Here is a 24,423-nt window from a genome sequence, read left to right as displayed (position 1 = left end):
CTAGCAGACAATGTTATGATGTTCAGTAGTTTGCAGTTATTTACAATATATATATATATATTTATCTGAACTCAACTGTCTGGGAGTAGTTCTTATTTTATCTCAGACGTTTATCATTTTTGTTAATGAATGTCTTCAAGTCAATGTCTTCATATGAATGTCTTCAAATTCATATTCTCTAATAGTCCTAGACTATTCCACCTGCGCACTTGTCCGTGAAAAGTCAGCACAGGTCAGAAAGCAGTGGGGTGCCAAAAATGAGAGTAAAAAATATGCGTAGCCTTCACTGGTCTGTCTCTGTGCTTTCTCAATTAATACAACATAATTGCTTACTGGCAGAAATCCATGTAACATTCAACTCACAGTGGGACATCGTGTTTTCGATTCAGAATCATGATGCAAAGATATTATGTGTGAGATGAGGGGTACTCCATGCAGCCGTTTAATCCAACATAATATCGGGTGGGACACTTTCAGCGCGAGAGCTGTCCATATGGTGCTAAAACATAAGACTAGTAACAATGAGAAAAGTGAACTTCATCCTCATCTGGATTTTCCCAATATGATGCCGGAGATAGTAGCCCTAGGCCTATTTACAATTGTTTCATGCATGCTTTATTCGTAAATTGTATTGGACATTGCATAAATAGCATACAATACTGTAGACATGTCATGTGACACTAAAAAACAAGTTATTACTTGTTGGGTGAAAAACTTGGGCTGTCGTAGTGTGGGTTGATGAGAGACTAGTTCAAAACGGATCAGATGCGCGTTGATGGAAACACAAGTATCCAGTTTCAGTTATTAAACCACACATTCCATGCACGTGCATTGCGTAAACGTTGCATGCTGCTAGACGGGAATCGGAGGCAGGTGAGAAAATAATGTGCACTCATTTAAGGCACAAACGCAAGAGGTCATCAGTTTTGTATTTACCTTGTTCGAGTGGTAATAGTCCAACGAGCTCAGACAACTTGGATCAGTCGGCAAAGAACATGAACCCACACTTGACGGGGGCGCAGGATAAAATCTCACGTCCATCTCAGGGTCTGCAAGACTGACGGCATGAAATCAGTTTCAGTGTCTTTGACTCAAGCTATTGTTTAACCAAACAAAAAAGAAAGAAGGAGAGAAAGGAAAAGGAGGGGGTAGAGTTTTTCAGCGCACTTTTCCCTCACATCCGTTCGCGGTCGAACTTCAGCACCAACTCGTCTTGGTGATGCGCAGTCCTTTTTTCGGTTGCAAGACAGCTACTATTGAAAATCAAAACAGTTATCACTCAACAAAACAAAAATAACTGAAGTATGCACGTGTCAGTATAACTATTCCGTTCTTCCAGAAAAAAAATAAGCTTCTCCCCTTACTTATTTGGTTTCTATAAAAGCATCAAACAAGCCCATTGAATATCGCTTCTGTTTCCCGCTGTTCTCATACTCCATAGGCTTTGTCACGGAGGTGCATATTCTTGCATTGGTTCCAGGACAGAGAAGGGGTTGGACTGTTCTTCCCCATATGCCATGCGACCTCTGCTGATAATAAACGGAAAAGAGGAATGGAGGGAAAAGGGGGAGGGGAGATTGTTGGCTGCCTTGGCAACCGCTCTCCTTTCTGCAACTGCGCGATTCTGATTAGCTGGAAATGTAGTAGTGTGCAGGGCTGTGCATTGTAAAGCGCACACTGCCTCTATCAGTGCTTCCCAAGGTTTCATTTGGGTAATTGTGCCAACCCTAAATGGAAGGGGGGAGAGAGGGTAGAAACATTGTATAGTCAGCATGGTTGTTATGCTTTTTATGCTTTATAAGTTAACCATACACATTGAGCACATCACACATATGCAAATGATTTAAAAGCAGTGTGTAAAAACCCTTACGCATATAGGCTACACCGAGTGTAGGCGTACTTCTAGGACATGGGCAGTTGCAAAACCTGCACATGTCGCTTTCCATTTGTAAGAACATATTCAATGATTAAGTGATTAAGGTGTTTTATATGTTACTGGTATGAATAACAATAGAATGAATGTTATTTATTATGATTATTTGAACATTAAAGTTATTTTTATAATATGTTTGCCAATTCTGCTTACACTTTCACAGATGCTATCATGTCATATGGCACTATTTTTAGTTGAATGATTCTAAAGCACACATAAAGATACTGTTACAAAATAGAAATTACCGTATGCAATTTTACAGTAGGCTATATGCTGACAGTAAGTGCAGCATGCGCTGCATTCTCAAAGGTGTGTGAAATATGCACACAGGCTCAATCTATGGCCAAGTGAGTGCAAATGTGTAGAGAGAGGTTGTGAGAGCCCCCTCTGACAGCTCACTGAATTTGATGGATAGCGCTCCCTTGCCCTGTGATGTGCATGCACATTTGATGTTGAAATGGCCTATCCATGGGACCATTGTCTTTCAATCATGTCAAGGCAAAGTAGAGAATACACTCTGCAGCATTGTGTTATTATCATACCTCAGTCTGCAGCAGATTCCATATACTCACTCCTGCGCAAAATGGTGAACATTCCATGTGCCCTATTTTATATGTTTATTGTTTGTTGAAACATTGGAAATCTGACAGGGATACTGATTTATTTCATACAATCACTCCATACCCATCCTTATTATTGATAGTTGATTTTATCAGCATTAACAGATTATAGATTTGAATAAAGTTATTGTTGTAGTACCATAGTAATAGAACTGAATGACATGATGTTATCTTGACACTAGGCATTCTAGGCAACAATGTTTCTGTAAAAGCAAAATCTTCATCCTATGGGAGAACCTATCCATGGGGGTGGCTATGGCATAACATTTTGCCCCCAAATGAGTTGATATATACCTGCATGCAGGCCCCTGATGTAGTCAGAGTCTGACTGCGTAGATCTGCTTTGCCACTGCCAGCACACATAGGGTTAACACCGTGGCCCAGTGCCATGGCTTCATGGGAATGGAATGTGGAGTGCTGTATGTGTAGGGCTCCCTTCCCAGCATCCCTCACTGCCCACCGAATGCTAATGATCAGTATTATTGAAGCACAATTGATGGGCTAGCAACCAACAAGAGAAACTAATTAAACTAAATAAAGCTTTATTGTCCTTTAATTACTGGAGTTCTATGGCAATTAGCGGGACAAAAAACATGACCCACTCTAATGCTAAATAAAATGTAATGCGTATGGAAAAAAAAGTAAAGATGAAAGCTGGATAGGATAATTTAGCTTTCAGTTCTGCTTTTGGGGGAATAATGAATAATGATAAGCAAGTCGAGGTAGGGGGTTGACTGCTAAGACCATCTGAGGCTGCTATCACAGTAAAGTCTATGTTCCATTGTCTCACACACACACACACACACACACACACACACACACACACACAATATTATCCTTTTAGGATCTCTCTCTCTCTCTCTCTCTCTCTCTCTCTCTTAGTCTCTCTCACACACACACACATACACACACACAAGATGTATCAATAAAAATGAAAGACAGTACCTACATACACTCACCGGTCACTTTATTAGGTACACCTGTTCAACTGCTCGTTAACGCAAATATCTAATGGTGTGGGGGATATTTTCTTGGCACACTTTGGGCCCCTTAGTACCAATTGAGCATCGTTTAAATGCCACAGCCTACCTGAGTATTGTTGCTGACCATGTCCATCCCTTTATGACCACAGTGTACCCATCTTCTGATGGCTACTTCCAGCAGGATAACGTGGCATATCACAAAGCTCACATCATCTCAAACTGGTTTCTTGAACATGACAATGAATTCACTGTACTCCAATGGCCTCCACAGTCACCAGATCTCAATTCAATAGAGCACCTTTGGGATGTGGTGGAACGGGAGATTCGCATCATGGATGTGCAGCCGACAAATCTGCAGCAATGATGCTATCGTGTCAATATGGATCAAAATCTCTGAGGAATGTTTCCAGCACCTTGTTGAATCTATGCCACAAAGAATTAAGGCAGTTCTGAAGGCAAAAGGGGGTCCAACCCGGTACTAGCAAGGTGTACCTAATAAAGTGGCCGGTGAGTGTACATGTGCTGTGTGTAGGCTACAGGACAAAATATACAAAGACCTATACCAAGAACTCAATCAGCTTTCTGCTTTCTGTTGGAACTGATGTTGAAACACATTTAAAAATAATTATTCAAATCTATGTTGTTATGTGAAATGAAATGGCATCATTACAGAATTCTGAGAATGACTGGAATCATCATATTAAATGTTTTGAAGAAATACAGTGCATGTTAGCTATGCATTAAGTTTAATTATATGTTTGGTGTCAAATCTATAGGATACACAAGAACATTGTGATTTCATCCCTCACAGATCAATTTGTGAGTGGCAACATCATGCTACTCTGAATGTCTTTTCAAGTACTAAACCGCACATTCCAAGAACATTTCAGTCTTCTCTTAACAAAATGTTCCACTGGGGGTCTATATACAGTACGTACTTATCAAGGCCTGTCCCCTCCAATGGCTATTGAGTAACAAGCTCATCTGAACATTTATAGAAAACATAGAGTACATAACATTGGTGAGAGACACAGAATATCTATCAACAATTTTTGGGCCGAAGCTGTTCTGAAGTAAGATCTGGATAAATAAAAGGTTAGATAAATACAAATCAAGTGTACTGACGAAAACCAAAGGTTTTCAAACGTTGGTGCAGGGGTGTCAACAAAAGCTCCAATGGGCTATCTTATATATTATCGATCTGAGTTTCAAAGGGCTTCTTTCTCCAGTTCAGGTGGAATTGAGCTTAATTTAATGTCTACAGGTATCACCTGAAGGAATCTTGGGAACAGCAGAGCAACTGACCTTTGACCCTGATTAAAAAGGTCATGCATGACCTTGTATCATCTACAAGGGCATGTGAACCAATCATAAGTCCTAAGTGAGGCAACATTCTGGTTGCAATGAAAATCTGAAATCTTTGCCGCGACCCATGTTTGGAACCACTGATCTAAGCCATGATATCTGCAGGTACCTTTCCCCTTTTCTGACTGTCTTCCATTGGATCTCATGTGCCCATAGAATCACAAGAAGGTCATGACCTACAAACTACAGAGGTCAACAACAGCTCCCATGTTCCTTTGCAGATGTTGATATACTATAGGAGTTTAAGCTGCTGGTCCTTTAAGACCGGATTGTATCCAGTATTATATATGGGGTTTTCCTCCCTGATACATTGTGTAATACTCCAGAAAAAGGAGCAATAAGTTAAACAGAAAATGATCTGTGAATTACATAACATTCATGAAAATTGCCGGGATTAAGTCATTTCATTATGCCCTTTATTTATTACTACCTTGCCCTTGAGAACTGCCCTCAAACAAAATTAGGCAAATCACCCTACTACGAATATGCATTTACTCTTGATTTGGTAAAGCAGAAGTGCAGTACCTGCCTCTCTGCATGCAAGATGAACTAGAGAGAGACAGAGGAGCCCTTTGAAAAACGACCAGATTTGTCAGTCCAACCACGTTTCATTTACCACTCCATTTCAAGGAAATTCAAGAGACTCTTCTAATTGCCTATAGTGTTCCAGCCCTCATTGGGGAGTGTGTATTACCAATCTGAAGCTGAATTAAACGTTTTCACAAATTAAGATATCAACTTTAGCACACCACAATAAGGAAGCCAACTGAGCTATATGTTCACTTTTCTGGATCTGGCTGACATATAGACTTTTTGGATTGACTTTTACCCGACAATATTCAATGGCAGTTATCCACTTCTAATTTCAGTGTTTCATTTTTCATACTGTGATGGAACTACTCAACATTCATGTTTTCTGTATATGCCAGCATAAAAGTGCAGCTCATATGATCAGCAGTACCTGGTAAAGAACTGGCATATTTTGCATGAGGAGACAGTATACTATATCTAAACAGTGGAATGATGATTCATTTTTATATAAAGAAAGCAGAACATCCAATCATGCCCCTTTCAGTCAAGCAATTAAGAGCACTTTGGAGTGGCCGAAATCATGGATGATTTCATTCAGAGAGAAAACATGCTGAGCTAATTTGAATTACCATGTAAAATGATATACTTCAGTATATGAACACTGACAGCCATTACAGAATACAGTAGTCTCATGCCATTTTTGTAAATTTTATTTAAAAGTATTTTTTAACTTTTACGGCCATTTGACTACATTGCAGATTCTAAATTCACACTGTAACTAATTGATTGACTGAAAATCTTAAAAACGTAAAATTCAGACGTTGATTGTTATTCACAAATGTCACCCATTTGATTCAAGATATCTATTAAGTGCAACACCCTTGACCTTAATGAATCATATAAAAACAAATTAAGTCATCTCATTAGAGCAGCAACAAATACGTTATTTAGTGATACATTTAGGGAGTCATCAAATTATATCAAAGCTACATGAAAACTATAAATCAGTTGCTGCAAAGGAAGAAGGCTTCTGCAGAATTTCTGTCAAGCTTCTCTGATGGGGAAATATCCTTTACGGATCCTTTTGATATTACCAGTAAGTTAAATTAATTATTTGTAAATGTGTGTGTTTTTCTTGGAAAAATCCTGATACCAAAAAGTTAAATTGCTGTAGAGAGAATATCATAGAGAATCTTAAAATGTCGGCAGCAGGACATTATGAAGTTAGTGCTTCTCTTGTGAAAGACGTAAGATCTTCTATCATTGAACCCCTAACCTATATTTTTGCGGCTTTCCTAGAAACTGGTGTTGACCCAAAGATCTAAAAGTTGCCACAGTCATCCATCTATTTAAGTCAAATGACCCAAGTTTAACTATCGTCCAATTCAAATGTATTTTTTAAAAACGAAAAACTGATATGTAAAAGAATTCTCCGACATTTAAACACAAATAATATCTTATATGTGCACCATCATGTTGTCAATAAAATATACTCATCATACATAGCCCTTTTAGACAAGATTTCCACTGCTTTAGACAGTAATGAATTTGCCATAGGCATTTTCTTGATCTTTCTTAAGCTTTTGATACTGTGAACTATTAAAAGATTCTTTCGAAATGATATATAGATATAGTATGAGTTCCAAGATAATAATCTCGCCCTCAACATCGGCAAAACTAAGGAGCTGATCATGGACTTTAGGAGAAAGCAGGGGATGGGGCACGCCCCTATCCACATCGGTGGGGCTGCAGTGGAAAGAGTCAGCAGCTACAAGTTCCTCTGTGTCCACATCACTGAGGACATAACATGGTCACACCACACCCATACAGTGATCAAGACAGTGTGTCAGCGGCTGAGGAAATTCGGCATGGCCCCCCAGATCCTCACAAACTTCTACAGGTACACCATAGAGAGTATCCTGTCCGGTTGTATAACCGCCTGGTACGCAGCTGCACTGCCCTCGGCCACAAGGCTCTGCAGAGGGCAGTGAAAATGGCCCTGTTCATTACAGGCCGTGAGCTCCCAGCCATACAGGACATCTACTCCGGGAGGTGCAAGAGAAAGGCCGGGAAGATGATCAAGGACCGCAGCCACCCCAGCCATGCCCTGTTCTCTCTGTTACCATCTGGCAAATGGTACCAGAGTATCTAGACCTGGACCAACAGGTTCCAGAACAGCTTCTTCATGCAAGCTATAAGCTATAAGTTCAACCGACCCCCTCCCGCCCCACTGACCCCCTCCCGCTCCACTGACCCCCTCCCGCTCAATTGATACCTCTGACTGAAACTGGCTCTGTAATTATGTTAATGACATCGAGCAATATGTCTTTGCTAAAGGTTTGCTAAAGTTGAATGGAGCTATCATACCATGTGGAGTACCTCAAGGATCCATTCTTGGTCCATTATTATATTGTATTTATATTAATGATCTTGCTGTGGTATCAATAACTATAACTAACCTATTCTATTTGCAGCTGACACAAATCTTGTTCTTTCCCACACACATTTAAAAACCCTTCAGTGAAGCAAACAACAGTGTCCTTGCTTATTAAAAATTGTTCTAATTAATATAATTTTTGTTAAATGTCAAGTTATCTAATAACATTGTATTTGCAGGAAGGATAAAGTATTGCTAGGAGGAAGTTAAACTCTTTATTGAGAGTAAAATAAATTGTATCTTATCTTATCTTATCCACCAGATTCTTTGATGAAAAACATTGTTGGAAAGAAGAAATTGACTTTGTGTGTAACAAGTTATGAAATGTGTTATAATGGAAGAAAAATATCTGTAAGGAAAATCTATGCATTTATATTAAAGTCTTTCTTTCATTAACTGTATATTACAGTTTAATGTATCCATACATTACTTACTGCAATGTTGTATGGGCCAGTATTTATCCCACATATATCCATAAACTCCATTTACTACAGTAAAAGTTTATCGGACTAGTTACTTTTTTTCTGAAGCCCAGCGAACCATCTGCATTTTTGTTTCATAAACTTCAACTTTTGACTGTTTTTGAGATCAATATTCTACAAATATACATTTTCATTTACAAGGTCAGATTCCGGGATAGGTGTTTCCCCAATTCATTCTTACCCAACTAGACAGTGAAATAATCCACAGCACATCTCAGTCATACCTTCATGGGTTAGCATTGAGGTGACTCACACCTGGTAGACATCTCACCCTCTCTGGCTATCTTTAAGAGAAAGCTGAAATATGTTAAAAATATATAACAAGAAACAAAGCGTTTTAGAAATGTATAGTCTTTAGTTTCATTATTTTGTCATGTTTCATGTTGGTCGACTATTGAAGAAATTAAGTTATTGTGTTCCTGTCCTACTTGTAGTTTTGTTGTTTTTGTTGTTGTTGTTGTTGTTGTTGTTTTATCACAAATTAAATAGCTTACAGTATGTCTTTGTTTTAAATTATCATGAGGTTTTAATCTACGTTTGGTTTCCTACTTCATCTGCACATGCACTTTTTTAAATCAATTTCTTCCCTGTACTGTCATTTCGTTATCTTTGTGAATAAACAAAACTAACCTGAACTAAACTAAACTAAACTAAACTAAACTAAACTAAACTAAACTAAACTAAACTAAACTAAACTAAACTAAACTAAACTAAACTATATGCTTTTACTTCAAGACATGCTCATCAGTCCAAATTCTATGAAGTCTTTGTCATGGTGGTAAAATGATGCATTTGCTTCTCATGTTCCATCGCCTGATTAAATGAAGCATGCTTGATCTTTATCTGGGCTGAAGGATGATGCCTTTCCTGGCTTCTATCCAGTTCCTGTGGGGAGAAAACAAGAGAAATGTATAGGAACATGCAAAATGGAGGGTCTTGCTTTGGGCAGCATTCTAAATTGTGTATTTTATCTAAATATGCTAGATATTAACCTGAGGGACTGAGTGTGGCACCTTTGGCCTTTAGTGATAGACAACATCTCCTGGGCTTAAGTCCATTCTGAAAACATGCTCCCTTTCGTCATGCCCTTGTTGACTCTCCCTTGTAGATCTGTTTGGGCTGAATAAATGAACGCAATATGGAATTAAGTCAACCAGTACTGATAGTATGTACATCTATCCAGTCTTCTTTCAGATCTGCAACAAAGTGTGAAACAAAGTATATGTTTTAGGGGTCCAGGCCTGGGAAAAATGCTTACATTTTTAAAGAAATTCTTATGTAAAAAATATTTGAAGAATATGTCAGGCACAATAGTAGCACTGGAATAGTCTCAGAAGACTACATGCAAGGCAAGCTAAACCAAGCACCTCAATTTGTTCAAATATTTGAAACCATTTCAAATATATATTTTGCTTATGTCTGGAGGGGTCATGAGTTTCTTTGAAGCAGTTAGTGTTTGTCAAGAGAAAAGAGTGGTCATGAGAAATGATCAAGTAAAATAACTTTAATTCTAAATTCATAAAACATTATTTCAAACCTCAAAAGTATTTTATTGAAGCTCACAGAGTTGCGCTATCTGACATGAGACAATGAATCCTGCCTTGAAAACATCAAAAGAAATTCCACTGTGATATCATGTACAATTTAATCCAAGTTCATCAGTATATTAAAATACCCAGTACCGACAGTGAGAGAAGAGAAACTATTGAAACCACTCAAGCTCTAAAATGGTCATGGTCAAGCACTAAAGCCCATCCCTGTGGAATCTTATTACAACCCATTTGTGCAAATTTTTGCCATTCCTTTCCAGTTTTGCTCATCCATGGGAGGGTACTTCAACATCAAAAACATAGGGTTTTATTTCATAAACTTTGAGTGGTGAGTGGTCCATTAATCGGTTCATCATATATGTCAATTACCCCCCCCCCCCCCGCCCCCACTCCAAGGCATACTTTGAACAATTATCACTGACTGAGCCTTTATGACATTGTCCTCCATAACAATGTATGTCTATTAACATATCATGTGCATACACATATAATCACTACGGTATGAATGTTTTTTCCCACCCAGCAAGACAAAAAAGCAAAACGTATCTTGCATTGAAAGGTTAAATACATTTCCATGAAATGATTGTTGTTTTGTGATGTATGCAATAGCATTATGCAGGCAATATGATGCATACGCAGATGATTCACAGATGATCCCTCTCCTGTCTGTGCCTGCGGCTGCCCTGTAATCCTTAAGTCACAGAATACAAAGAGATCTTCACAGTTCAAAGCAGTTTAAAGCTACACACATTCTCTCCCAGTGGATACCTAATGCGTAAAACACAGCCTAGTTATAACATAGCAATAGAATTCTATGAGCTATAGTACCATAGGTGTGAAACAAACAACACTATGTATTTTATTGCACACTGGAGCAAAACAGAGTGTGAGACCCAATGTTTGCAGTTGTTGTCAATTTCTTCGGCACCTCTCCACCTTCACTCTCTTCCTGTCATGAAACGGCTGAGAGATTTTATAGAGATGGTTATGCAATGTTCACCCATCAAAGGGAAGGTACTACAGTATGAGGCTTGAGTGCATTATATAAGCTCACTTAATGGTAAAATATCTTTGGATCTCTATTCATATAATTGATTCGGGACTGAAAGTCGTTTCATCACACAATGTAGAAGTCAGATAATGAAAATAGTTTTCCGTTGGAGCAAGTTCATTTGAGAGTGTAAAAATTAGAGCTTTATCGACTGTCATATTGCACATACAATAGGCTGAGGAAATTCTTGTTGAAACGGACGGCATTGAACCAGGGTGGATATACGGCAACTATCTATGTTGAACGTCACTACAGGTAAAATGAATGCATGAATAAAATATGGCAAGGGAGGTGTTGTGCAACCCTCTTTGGGAACAACAATATCCTTTTAAGGGTAATTTCACTTACCTCTCTCTCTCTCTCTCTCTCTCTCTCTCTCTCTCTCTCTCTCTCTCTCTCTCTCTCTCTCTCTTACACACGTACATGTATGCACACACATGCACACACACACACACACACACACACACACACACACACACATTTTCAAGGGTGAGAGAGTGTTACAATGCCATTACCACTGAACGCAGAGGGGGGGGGGGAGGTAAATCCATCAGATTTGATGGCATGGTGATGTAGATAATGTTCTCTCTCCCAGCCCAGCTGAAAGAAAAGAAACCTCATCGGCACCATCCATTTTCCCTCATTTGGATGGATATCAGCCCAGTGACGAGTATTTGCATGTATGATGTGTCTTTGCTTACAGACATGAACCTAGAGTACATCAAATTAATCATCCCTGTATCATATTAGTTTTGTCATAAAACCCACTCACTTTGCCATTCACATTGGGCTGATTGCTAAGCAGATATAATAAGGTGACACTCATACAGTATGCAGTTGAGGGTAGGTGCATTTTTATACAACAACTGATCTGTTTGCACAAATACCCAATGAAACTATTAAAAAACATTGAATGCTAGAGTAATTTACTGCACAGAAACATAGGAAAACAAATGCTACACATACAAAAAATATACATCGATTGAAGGTCTGAAAGCCACAGCTGCTTGGCAAGCAGAAGCTGGCTCCTTTTGTCTTTTATCTTCTTCTGTAATGTGCACAGGTGCTGCTTAATTCAATTGGAGAACGTTGCCATGGTTTTACATTAATATATTTCCATGTTACCATTACGACTGTTGTCATGGAGATGATAGGACCTATTTGAACTGAAAGCAGAGATGGTTTGTATGGGGGTATTGCACTCTATTTCTCTCTCTGTCTCCATGTCAAGTCACATGGTACACAACCAGATTTAAAGCTTGACTTCACTGTTCTTTCTCTACTGAAGCTAATTCACTGTTGTTGGAACTGACTGGGATTCTGTCAAACCTTAAACGCTGCTGAAATCATATCACTCCTGTGTCACACAAATAAATGACTGTATATCACAATAATTTAAAAAAAAATCTCTTATTGATGTTGACACAATGTTTGACACAATGTTTTTGAACAAAGGTCTATAACTAAGGACTGATAGAGGCACAGTTTTGTCAATTAAAGTAAAAGTAAAATTATAAAAAATCAGTACCGCTCTACAGACCTTTAATTGCCGCTCTTTCAATACATTTTCAGGAGCAAATGCTACATTATGTACGATATTCAAGGTTCTCAAGCCTACTGAAGTTGATGAAATGCTTTTCTTGGCCATTTAGTCATTGGATGTTTTCTGAGTAATATCTCCTGAGGTTGATTTAAATTCACCTTGTTATCTCTCTTCCCTTTGTTTACCTTCCATTATAACTCATTATATCTGAATAGAAGAGAAAAACACATTAGTGCTCAGATATATTTCTTTGTGCTGTACTGTAAGTTTCCATGCGAGGCGAGGAGCGCAATTTATAGTGATATACAGAATAACTTTCTTGAGATCACTTTTTGCTTGCAAGCACACACACACGCACATACGCACGCACGCACACACACACACACACACACACACACACACACACACACATACACACACACACACACACACACATATAAACATATGCAAAATGAAACTGATTACTGTGTAATGATGAATTTTGAAAGCAACATCTGTGGTGATAAAAAAAGATGTCCCTTGAGACATGTTTAAGCAAAAAAAAGAAGCACATTCATCCATTTGTTGCAATTTCATAAACATAATACATTTACAGTTAGTTTTCTCAGAGTTGCAGACACAAACCATTGCTCTATGGTTGATTAAAAAATGAATAGATCCGAATTTTGAATTACTTTGGTTATCCTTGAGTCAATGAAAGATGTTCTCTCTAAAATAAATGTCAATCCCTTTCCTTTGCTAACCACTGTATTACAATTAAATGTAATATGCATTGCTTTTCTGGCAAATAATGATTATCATGGGTTAAGATGTCTTGAAGCTTTAGTTTGACTTAAAATAAGAATTACCCAGAGACCTTTGACTGAGCTACATAACAGCTGTTCAGTAGGTCATCTACCATACACCAGTCAAAAAACAAAAGTCTGTTTTTGACGTTCTGGATAGCAGTTGTCAGTCAACACTGAATGGGGAAAAAAAGCACTCTGTAAAGAGTTGGGAGAAAGCCATAGGATGATCTGTCGATGAATGGGGAAAATTCCACAGATGCAAACTGTGTCTTATTATCTATAGTAATAAACTTGGGCAACCCCCAGGTTCATTACCTGATCGACAACCTGTCTGTTGTTCCAACTGCACATCCACATTTGGCTTTACTATCGCATTGAACATATGAGTTTACAAAAGCCAGAGTGTAGTAGTTGGGCACACAAGACAACCCTGGTTGTAAAATATGTCATAGTGACAGGGTGGATGGTTCCTGGTCACCACTAAGAGCTGGTAAAGATGTTGTTGGGCTTGTTTGTGGCCTGTGGTGGTCCAGTGGTCTAGCACCATGTCCTATAGTGCATACGTATGCCCATGTTGGCATGGGTTCAAATCCGGCCCATGCCCTGTTTACATACCCTTACATTCCTGTCTTTCTCTGCTATCTCTACCCAATAAAACTGAAAATATGAGAGCGAACCACACTCCAAAACATAACCTTTAAAGTAAAAGAGATGCAGATGTCCCTAAGGATGGGGCAGCTAGTTAAAAGGACTTGCTGAAGCTATACCTATGTGTGTTATACTAGTGTATGGCATTACCAATCAAGCTGCATGCACTATAATACAGGGCAGAGGTAGGCCAATGTACTGTACTGTAACAGGTGTTTCTTTGCATTGACTACAGTATTTGTTAGAACATTTCAGAAATCTTTCACATATTTTTCATATCCTACTATTGTTACTGTGTTGTTTTAGAGTTAAAAGAACAAATGTTGATTGCATAATAATACACACACACACTCACACACACACACACACACACACACACACACACACACACACACACACACACACACACACACACGCACGCACACACAGATTTTTTTCTTTTTGCTCGCTTTCCATGGTTTTGCTGATAATGAAAAATCTCTGATATGAAACTCTTAACTCTCTGGAATGAAACACACAGCATTCTGCTATTCTTATACAAACACAATGTGACAAGATGGTTACTCTATCTCTGCACTGACAGTTCATTCCAGACTAGGAAAAACGTCAAAAATGTTTAGCCACGCTTGAGTGGAGTTAATTACAGTCCTCTAGGCTGCCTCCAACTCTGCCACTAATGGTACTGAGCTACAGATAAAATTCCATTTACAAGAATGTTTTAGCTACAGATCTAATTTACCCAATATGAAATATTTATGCTGATGTAATTAGAGTGACAATGTTTATCTTCCAACAGAAGGCCGATGCTGCTGTTGTGTGGATCACCATTCTCTTACATAGTCAGATCAAATGCATGTTAATCATTTCCATTGTTATTATCAACATAATAATTATTAGGACTGGTATTGACATCAGCATCAGCAATACAGTTGTAATAATACTCTAGTAGAGTCAGTGTTGGTGAAGATTTGAGCAATAGCTTTTTTTGAACAGTTATGTAGTATCTGTTTGTGCCTGATTGGTCCCCTTTTCTACAGTAGGATCTTATCAAGAGAATGGCATTGAGGCAAATCTGCTTTTGGTTGAGAACTCCCGTTTGTAGACATGCTTCATGATAACCAGGTTTCCCCACTGTGGGTCGCTCCACTCTGCAGGCAACTTCATCTTAAGCATTTATCATTTGAACATTAGTTTAATGTTATATGCATCACTGGTAACACAATGGTTTATGTGAGGAGCACGTAAGGCATACATAACATACAACAAGATGCATAAAATATCCATTGACATTAATGAAAATGTATGTCATTAGAAAATTGTCTGAACACAGGGTGAGTGGAGGAGGCATTGTTAATTCATAGAGTAAGCCTAAGTGACTAACTGTTGATGGTGAGACTATTTTCATACTGTTTCTATTCGGTTGTGTTCCCCACAGAAACTAAAACATAACTATTCATTGTAATTTCCCTTTTAAAGATTATTTTATATAAAATCAATACTACCCTTGAGGCCAGTATGTCGAATAAAGGTTGTATGGAAAGTGAATGATTTGCATTATTGTGGATGCTATCACTCTACACAATGTGTCAAGTTATGTCATGTTTATGAAGGCATTCTGAATACTTAAGTAGCCCTTGCCAATTGCAATTCTGAGTGATACTGTATCTTTCCTTCATGTCTCAACTTAAACTTTGAGAAATGTTTGAGAGATACTAAAAAGGGGTGGGTGACTGTACTGGTAGAAACAATAGATAAAGAAGCTTGACAACAAGTTATCAGTCTGGAACATCTTACAAACACAGCCCCTATAATGTGCCCAAACATAGTCAAATACATTGCCCACTGAAGAATGAATGTAACTCTTTTGACCATCTTTCCTGGATTTAAACCTGTTATGTTACATCGGACAGAGAACCAGAATAGGCCACATACATATTACATCCCCATCCAGCATGCAAGCATATGTATTATCAGTCCCGCCTTTACCAGTCCTACAGTACAAGGCTCAACATTTGCCTCAATGGGAATAACACGTGATCCCCCTACTGTGCATTGTCTCCGGACCGTCCTCCTCCTCCTCTCTGGCTGGTAACCTAAATTCAGCAGCGTAGTGGTCTAATCGATCACAGGGAGTTCTTTTTTTTCATCCCGGCAATTTTCCTCTGAGGAAAGGGGGAATAATGTGAGCTAACAGTGTAGAAAATCAATGCTCCACTGGCAAAGCATAACTGAGAGTCTCACTGGCAGACAGCACGGGCTCCATGAGGAGAGTTTGGGAGATAAAGCCACCCAGCATCCCTCCCTTCATTTTGTATGATAGTGGCTATCCACCCACACTTGTCTCTCAATAGTAGGTTAACATCTTTGTATCAAATCTTACGGCTCCAAGCTTGTGTTTTCAAAGAGGAGAGCTTGTGAGTACGAATTGCATTGAACGATCATACAACTGGATGATGTACAATATGAAATTGAAATGATTGGTGTTCTGTATGCTGATGTGTGGTGTGGTGTGTTTATGTGTAAGCTGAACTGTACATAGATGGATGTGTGTACACTAGCCCCCCCCCCCCGCCCCCACCACCACCAAATAACAGTAGCATAACTGTTGACTGACAAATGCTATTGTTTTCGTCTATAAGGAATGCTCTGATTTACTGTAAATCATTAGATCAAAGCACAAGAAGATATCAGTTCACACAAACTTTCCACTGTCAACTTTCTTTTGGTTATTTAGCAAAAGAGTCATCTATGCATGGCCTGGAACATATAGATAAGGTGTTGCAATACATACAGAATTGGGTGTTTGGGTGTGTGAAATAGGCCTTACAATAACACCACCAAAAGGCTGGTTCACACTTACTGGCTCTGTACCTGTCATTAAGCTACAGTAACAGGTACACCACAATGTGTGTGTGTGTGTGTGTGTGTGTGTGTGTGTGTGTGTGTGTGTGTGTGTGTGTGTGTGTGTGTGCGTGTGTGTGTGTGTGTGTGTGTGCGTGTGTGTTATTGAGTAGTGTGCCATCTTCACTTTCACACCACCCACGTTGACCCACAACCAGCCCCAAACTTGTTGGTGATGATCAGTTAGTGACCGATATAGAGAATCACTTTGAAAGAAATGCACGCGGCTCATCTATTGTATGTGTATTATGTTGAAGAAGCAGCATCGGACTACCCAGAACAGGTTTAGTTATCAATACATACCTGTGTAACATGTTATGGTTGGGGTGAGGGCAAACTACAGTGTAGAGACAAAACAGAGTGTTAAATTACGTCATCTACTAATTGATCACTGCTGGCAACAGTTATCGTCATTGAAGTGAAGTCAATAACTCCATAAAGTAAGTTGACAAAAGCTGACATCAGCTGTCATAACTTTTTTACAACATTCGTTATAGCATTATGCCAACTCTAGCCATCCCTTGACAGTTAAGTGGTTACTCCAGCTTCATGGTGATATTACTGTTTCAATACACGTCAGGCTCAGACCGACCTAGCTACAGTAGCACTGAACAACAATACAGCATAATCAAGCAAGCAGCACCAGTGACTCTGTTCATTAAGAACTGCGTGTGGAAACAAAACTGCTATCCGCAGGGGAAACACCAGTACCTCTCAGTCCCATCTCTGCTTGCCAATTACAGTTTGCATGATTCCTCCCCTAAATCAGAAATGAGCTGTGATGGAAAATGATTCTTGGCATGTTGTGAACAGTAATTAGTGAGGGAACAAATCAAAATATCATTAATGTTGTGTTCTTAATCCACAGCTAGGAAAGAGCGGAGCAAAGCATTGTGACAGCTATTATTTTGTCTTATTTGATTGCCGTTAAGCAGGGAGGAGGTTATGTCAATGCAGGGAGGCTGAATAAGGAACCATGTTTATAGGCAATGCAGAACAAATTCTTAAACTGCACATAAAGATACATAACTGTCTATAAATGCATTTTTGAACATGTCACTTAAGAAATATTATCTGTATTTACTTTTACATGGTAGGAGTGTATTACCTAATATTGACGTAATACTCATTATCTCTTGTGGATTCATTGAATCAAGCACCATTACCTACAGTACCAGAAAGCACCATTACCTACAGTACCAGAAAGCACCATTACCTACAGTACCAGAAAGTTATCAGTTGTGTTTACAAATCTGAAGCAAGTCCAAATGTACTGTACAGGAAGGCACCCATTATTAGCACATTGTTTCTTTGTAAATACCAGGAAAATGGCAGCAAAAAAAGTCTTAACATTGTTACTATCAATTGAGACAAAACTATAACCTTAATTTAAAACAAACAGCCATCAAAAGCTGTATTTAAATACATCACTTGAAATTCAAAAATGCATAACACAATCCGAGACAAATACCATTTTAAAGGTAACTTAGATATATATGCATCTTCAATTTGAGTTTATGGAATACCAGTGAAATAACATTACCATAAGCTTGGTGCAATGCATGCATAATAGATTGTTGTTTTCTCTGTGCATATGGTAGGAGCTGGATTCGCTTCAAAGTGCACCAAATTTGCATGATTCGATGTGAGGGATTCTGGGATTACAGAAAACATCACTTCCACCCCCCGTTCATTCTGCTACAGAAAGGTATCACATTCCCACAGATGGTGGAGAACATTGTGGAAATATTGCCATTATGATACAAAAGAGTAAACACAGGAAATAGAGAAGATGAGGAGAGGGAAAAGATTTTACCACTCTTATGATTTGTTCTGAGGCGTAGAAAGAGCAAAGTACTTTTATGAAACAAAATGTTCCTCGTTGATATGACCAATGTTATCAACCATTTGATTTAAGTAAATGTGTGCTAGAGCTAAGTATTGCAGTGATAATGGTCAATGTTTTTGGACAATCATTTTGTCTTTCAATGTTTTGAAACCTGGGACGTGTCATTCAAAGCAAAAGGTGCTGCACAATGACTCTCAAAATCACGCTGTCCACAGAGGTATTTCTAAAATTGCACTTACTGATATTGCCCATATCTTGCACTTCTCTCTTCTTACATTCAACAGTATACGGAAAGTATCTTCTCTCTCAACGATACTGTACAGTGCCTAAACAGGGATGTTTACACTTCAAATAGCCTGACTAAATGCAAGAACACAAAAATATCAACAAAACACAAAAGTTAACAAAAATGCCAGTGGCACAGATTCATTCTTCATTCATTTTTTTCAGATTTCATTCCTTTCAATGCAACTATTGCCACCCTCGTCTTTAGCTTCAATCATGATCTCTAGAGGCATATACAGGCATATACACTCACTGGACACTTTATTGGGAACACCTGTACACCTTCTCATGGTGGAGGTGGTGTAATGGTGTGGGGAATGTTTTCTTGGCACACTTTGGGCCTGTTAATACCAATCAATCATCACTTGAATGCCACAGCCTATTTGAGTATTGTTGCTGACCATGTGCATCCCTTCATGGCCACAATTTACCCATCTTCTAATGGCTACTTCCAGCATGATAATGCACCATGTCACAAAGCAAAAGTCATCTCAAACTGGTTTCATGAACATGACAATGAGTTCAGTGTTCTTCAGTGGCCTTCCCAGTCACCGAATCTGAATCCAATAGAACACGTTTGGGATGTGGTAGAACAGGAGATTCACAGCTTGAAAGTGCACCTGAAAAATGTCCAGGAATTGTGTAATGCAATCATGTCATCATGGACCAGAATCTCAAAGGAATGTCTCCAACATCTTGTGGAATCAATGCCACAGAGAACTGAGGCTGTTTTGAGAGGCCCTACCCAGTATTAGTATAGTGTTCCTAATAAAGTGTTCAGTGAGTGTATATGCCATTTAGCTGATGCTTTTATCCAAAGTGACTTACATTGCAGTGAGTGCATACATTTTTCAGTATATATGGTCCTAGTGGGAAATGAACCCACAACCTAAGCGTTGTTAGCGCCATGCTCTACTAACTGAGCCACAGAGGACCACCACTGTGCCACAGAGGACCACCTGCATATGCCTCTGCAATGGTATTTTTCCAGCAGTGTGTACTTCCATGCAAATTTTATGCCAATCAATACAGAGTTGTCCCTCTTCTCATTGGATAACCAGATTAGAATTTAGATCAGGTCGTCCATCTGTTTGCCCACTCCCACACATGATGTTCTCAGTGTATGGGATGAATAGTGCCGCCTCATTGTTTGCCTGACGAGAAGGCAGTCGAAAGGTTCTTTTCATGTGCCTGCCTCTCATGGTTATGCTTTACATTTGTGTTCTTTTGTTTGTTTTTTATTTTCCGTTTTAAATGAATGGATTATTGTTGAGATGACACCAGGAAGATGACACAGGCTCATGAAACATTGTTTCGCAACAAACTGTAACACCCCAAATCCCATTTAGTTCTTAATGTTGAAACAGACAGGATGTCTGTACACAATGTGCTTGACTGAGAGGCAGCATTATGTTGAAGATGTCATGAAAATCTATCAACAAAGGACCTAATCCTAAAAAAGATTGACGGTGCTACTGTACAGTTGGTACACCAAACAACACCAAACAAGCAAAACAACTCTCTAAAGTGCAGGGATCAATGATTCAACAGTTCCCACTTCATGACTTCATCAGTGGAACAGGAAACATCATTAGAACATTCAAACATTCACATTAAACAGTGATGTGAAAGCAGTGGAGGATTGACATGCAGTTTAAATTGCATGTGTACTGAGGTCTGAATTCATTATGGCCTATAGCCATGTAGGCCTATAGCCAAATACTGCTCAATAAGTTGTAAAGATCGTCAAGGTCTCCACTGGAGCCTGAAAAAATCAGTTGAATTCACAGATACAGAACACTGTTCTATCTCTATAGTTGAATTTGTTTGCGGAGTGTGTAAGGTGTCTGTCTCTGTGGCCACTAATTCATGGCCATTTCAACGTCCAGATTTCAGATTTATTGTCATGTTTGAGAAATGACATATCATTTCTTATCTTCAGACATTGATTACATCTTCTCTCTCTGTCTTTCTACAACTTTTTGTATGATCTAATGGCACTGAAATGTCCTTCAGTGCAACATATTGTCTCAGCTGCTACTCTGGGAAGCTTCTGGGGTTTACTGGAGTAACACTCATCAACAATGAATGTGGATGTTCTGGTTCAGATCTTGTGATATTCCTGTCCAAATATGGCCCAGTCTGTTTAATCAGCTGATGATCAGGTGCTTGGTAAATATTTTGAAGTATGAAGGTTTCCTGCTGTGACAGAGCCTTCATCCTCTTTCCTTAGAGGCAGTCTTGTATTCTCTCACTCTCTCTCTCTCTCTCTCTCTCTCTCTCTCTCTCTCTCTCTCTCTCTCTCTCTCTCTCTCTCTCTCATCTCCTCCTTTAAAGTTAGTAATAGGGCTCAGACTTTCTTTCTTTCTTTCTGTTTTTTTTCAATGGGTACGATTTCTAAGCAATGATGCATGAATGATTTTAATTTCGGCTTCATGAAAATCTAACAATGATTACCTTTACAAGAAGGGCATATTTGAGTATAAATGGACAACAAACCCTTATTTTCACATTTAGACTTTGCAACAGAAGTGGCTAATAAACATATTCCTCAGGTCTCCTTGTACATATTGTACATATTGACCTGGTTCCACATAAAGTAATTACATGTAAACAGTACTAATTACTGGTTGCCTTAACTTGGTTGCACAATGCTGGATTCAAACTAATACATTTCCATGATAAATGATTGCCCTTAATGAAATGCAAGCAATCAAAGTAAAAGCCCTATCAAATAGTGCCTAACTGTCAGTTAACACAGTGACATGTAATTGAACATGTCCCCTTTTTCTGCTCTTGGTTGCTCTGTAATACGAATCCATTTAAAAACAGATCAGGTTGCCAGAGCGCACAGGAGTAGATGATACTTAATCAACTAATTGACACAACAACGACCTTTTCTAATGTGTGTTCAGTTTAAGCTTATGCAGAATTTAATAAAGTCTGGGCATTTCATGTTAATGCTAGATTATTCAAGAGGCAGACTTTTTACAGGCAGATGTTTTGCATCAAAACTGGGTGGAGTTTAACATTTGAGTGTTTTTGCAGGCACTACAATGTTTTCATGTGGTGTCAAAGGGTAAAGTTGATTAATATAATAACACAGTTTTGAGGTTTAGACTTGTAAATTAATGATATATAGCCATTGATACTTGAAGAATATAACTAATACATGCCTCATGAGTTTAGTTTGACTGTCTCAGCCCATCAAAACCCCAAATATATGCTTGTTTTACATTGTTAGTAAACAACATAATTGTAAGCAAACACTGTATAGCTTCAATACATGGTTAAAACTATCATTTTGATCTCATGGATGGTCAACCCCATAACTACAGTTCTCTAAACTCTCATTGAATTATGTCCATTTGAAATATTATGGTTATTTTGGGTAACTTGATCACTGCTCACTGTTTTGATCAAGCAAATTGGATGCCATAGAATACATTAAAACACTTATGATTTGTAATTCCGAATCAGCATTTCTTGACAGGTCCAATCATGTTTGAGTGCTTTTTTTTCAAATCACTTTGAAAACAAAATCACAATGTACAGTGCCCTCCAGAAGTATAGGAAGCATTTTGTCTTTTAGCTCTATACTCCAACAGTTTGGATTTGAAATCAAACAATTATGATGATGTTAAAGTAGAGATTCTCAGCTTTAATTATTTTTTTTTCCCTTTTTCAGATTGGTTTCACCATTTAAAAATTACAACCCTTTTTATACATAGTCCCCCTATTTCAGGGCACCAAATGTATTGGAAAATGGTTTGACAGGTGTTTCTGGTTAGTCAGGTGTGTTCTGACATCATGTGTGCAGGCGTAAGAGAGCTGTCAAGGTCTAGTATTGATTCTAAGCTTTGCATTTGCCTTGCTATTGGTGTCTGTCAACATGAGGACCAAAGAGACGTCCATGAAAGTCAAGGAAGCCATTATGAGGCTGAAATATCTGACAAATCAATCAGAAACATAGCCAAAACCATAGACTTACCAAAAGCAACAGTTTGTAACATTATTCAAAAAAAGAAAAGCACTGGTGAGCTCAGCAATCGCAAACGGACAAAGAAGACTGCTACAGTGGATGACAGAAGAATGCCCACCATAATTAAGAAAAACCCAAAACAACTGTCCCACAGATCAGGAACACTCTCCAGGAGCTCGGTGTGAATGTGTCAGAGACTACCACCCACAGAATATGTCACCAGCCGAACTACAGAGGCTTCACTGCAAGGTGCAAACCACTGCAAAATGCAAAGGATGGCCAGGTTACAGTTTGCTAAAAAGTATGTAAAAAACCTGCAGAGGTCTGGAAAACAGTCTTGTGGACAGATTATTATTATTAAGAAAAAGGATCTGCCCAAGATTTACAGCATACCACCTCATCTGTGAAACATGGTGGAGGGGGTGCTATGGTTTGGCATGTATAGCTGCCACAAAAACTGCCTAACTTGTCTTAATTGATGATGTTACTGCTGATAGCAGCAGCAGAATGTATTCTGAAGTGTACAGAAACATCTTGTCTGCTTGCGTACAAGCAAATGCCTCCAAATTTGTTGGATGGCACTTCATCATACAGACAATGACCCCAAACATACTGCCATAGCAACTAGGGAGTTTTTCAGGGTCAAAAAACAGAAAGTTCTTGACTGGCCAAGTCAAGTCAAGTCTTCAGATTTAAATCCAATTGAACATGGATTTAATTTCCTGATGATAAGATTATAGGCAAAATGACCTAAAAACAAACTGAAGATGGCTGAAGATGGCTGCAGTGCAGGCCTGGTAGAGCATCACCAGAGTATATACTCAGTTATTGCATGAAAAGGATTGTTGACCAAATACTAAACATGAGTACTTTATTTGGACATTATATGATTTTTTCCAATACTTTTCGAGCCCTGAAATAGGGGGAGTATGTTTAAAAAATGTACTTTCTAAATGGTGAAAAAGAACTCCATAGAATTAAAGCTGAGAATCTCTTCATTGACCCCATAGTAAGTGTTTGATTTCAAATCCAAACTGTTGCAGTATAGAGCTAAAAGAAGGCAAATGCTTCCTCTTTTCAATATTTATGGAGGGTTTCCGATATTTATGTGCCTGCATTGAATACATTGAATTCTGTAATTGTAAATGCCAATAGGAAACTTGACTTTAGACTGATATCAGTTTATTTGGCGATATCACCCACAGATGATCAATGATGCACAAACTATCAACAAACAATTATTTAATTGTCAGTGGCATTGGACAGACTTAAATGTATTTGTCTAGAATAATCATGTGATCTGTCACCCAGCATCTCAGAGCAAAAGGCAATTGTTCATGAAACACTCACAACAATTCTGTTATGTCACAAGTCCACACCAAACAACAGAGAAATTTAATGGGAATCAAATTAAATGATTATTGTTGGTGTGTAGCATGACACAATATCTAAAAGTAGAAATGACACTTTGTTCC

At 38.5% G+C, this 24,423-nt stretch overlaps 1 long non-coding RNA gene across 1 annotated transcript in view; it reads right to left on the bottom strand.

Annotated features, from left to right (window-relative positions):
- The window catches only part of LOC310808485, a 33,498-nt gene extending 31,986 nt beyond the window's left edge, over positions 1–1,512 (bottom strand). Inside the window, exon 1 of the long non-coding RNA XR_014554361.1 lies at positions 937–1,512. This is a non-coding gene — a long non-coding RNA (uncharacterized lncRNA). The remainder of the gene's footprint in view (positions 1–936) is intronic.
- Positions 1,513–24,423: the final 22,911 nt, after the last annotated feature.

The sequence above is a fragment of the Argentina silus genome, assembly GCF_951799395.1.
Source record: "Argentina silus genome assembly, chromosome: 8".
NCBI classification, from domain to species: Eukaryota; Metazoa; Chordata; class Actinopteri; order Argentiniformes; family Argentinidae; genus Argentina; species Argentina silus.
Note: the sequence above shows the minus strand (reverse complement) of the source record. Positions and strands in the feature narration are given on the sequence as shown.